Raw genomic sequence first — 1731 nt, forward strand, 5'->3', positions numbered from 1 at the left:
TCAAGTATCGACTTTATGTGACCAGCTTTACATTTGCCTTTCTTTGGCTTCCTTTTTCTTCTTCTTTTCAAACTTCATCCCTCCAATCCCTGTCAGCCCTGTACTCTTTCTTCTCTTCTTTTTCATTTCTGACCTCATCTCTGTTGTCTGAGTAGGTAATCTGTAACTAACAACACTATTCTGATACATAGTATCTAGTAGACTTTATTTAATCACCAAATTTTCTTTATAAGGCTCAGTGCATAATGTATACTTTTCAAAGGCATGAAATGATCATCCAACCTACAGATACACTAAATTCTTGAACTTATTAGTGAATACTGACTCTAAATGGCCTTTTATCCAAAGCATCCAGCAGCGTTTTCACTTGGGTAGCACACTCGTTGGTAAACATGGTGACCACCTTCCCCTACCCACTCCACCCTGACACCAGATCTGCTATCACTCCCTATCTGCGTGGGATTTGAGATCCTCAAAATCTGTAGTGCCTGTACCTCAACGTGGAAGGGAGTGAACAACGAAGATCTCTTATGCCTTTAGTTTATAGGATTTACACAGTTATTTCCTGTTAGATATTGGGTTTACTTCTGGAAATGTGCAGCAATTTAAAGCAGAGTATCTAATATCAAAGTCCTCAAAGTCTGACTCCGCTTTATTCTGAGACTGGTCTATTTGACAAGGTTTTCTTCCTGTTAGTCTATACCCCTGGTCATTATAGTGCCTCTCCTCCTCAACCTGATTTACACTTCTTGGAAGTAAATACCTGTGGTAGAACATACAGGGGCAAAAAGAAAGCTGGTTCAAACAGCTGACGAGAGCAATAAAGGAAACAGATGATAAATTCCAAAGTCTTGAATCACACCAGCTATAGCTGCCTTTATTCCCATAAATCTTCTGCTTTTTACTTCCAAAATATATCTGCCTACTAGAGAGGAGAAGGCAGATTTTAGCTTTTCCTTGTTATAAAAATTTGTAAGAAATGATTATTCAGAAGCAGCGTTTTGGGGGAGCCTTTGGGATATAATCCTATGCCCCATCATCTCTTGACTGACATACTATTTCCTTTCTCTGTAAGCTCCAAAAAACTAACTCTCTATACCTGCCCTGCCCTGCCATACCCTGCTATCAATACTGAGCTTTCCAGGAAAAGACACACCAGAGCCACATAATGACCCGTTTGTTCTTCAGTCTTGTGTTCATTGGTGCCATAAATGTAACTCTGGAACCCTGAGCCTGTTTTTGGATCTAATACCACCTTTTTAGATCACACCCAGAAGCTAAGCGTCAAGGAGGATTTGTTGCAGAAGGTCCTCCCCAAGGCCCGTTTCTGCCTCCTCCCTCCTTCTTTGTCCCCCTAGCCTTGGGGATTTGGAACTTTAGAACAGTGGTATCCCAAAGCCTCATCTGTGTCCTGGTTTGGATATTACCTTTGTTACCAGGAAGACAATTCATTTTAAACATATGGATAGGAAAGAGAAGGTAGAGAAGGTGGCCTTTTTGCTCCAGGTATTTTTTTTTGTTTTTGTTTTTGTTTTTGAGAACTCCCAGGACTTTAACTCTACATTGAAGCACATGTGATTATAAACTAATCTATCAGGAAAGTTTCCCACCTACCTCCCTTGACCCTACTCTTGAAATGTTCAACTGCGCCCATCATGATCATTGAGCTCTGCTCTGTTTCATAGGATTAATTCTTTCAAAGGGAAACTGGACTTTCCAGTCCTGTATTTC

At 40.5% G+C, this 1731-nt stretch overlaps 1 pseudogene; it reads right to left on the bottom strand.

Annotated features, from left to right (window-relative positions):
- LOC102889998 overlaps positions 1-394 on the bottom strand; it is an 8541-nt pseudogene extending 8147 nt beyond the window's left edge.
- Between the last annotated feature and the right edge of the window lie 1337 nt (positions 395-1731).

Source organism: Pteropus alecto, unplaced genomic scaffold, assembly GCF_000325575.1.
Source record: "Pteropus alecto unplaced genomic scaffold, ASM32557v1 scaffold395, whole genome shotgun sequence".
Taxonomy (NCBI): domain Eukaryota; kingdom Metazoa; phylum Chordata; class Mammalia; order Chiroptera; family Pteropodidae; genus Pteropus; species Pteropus alecto.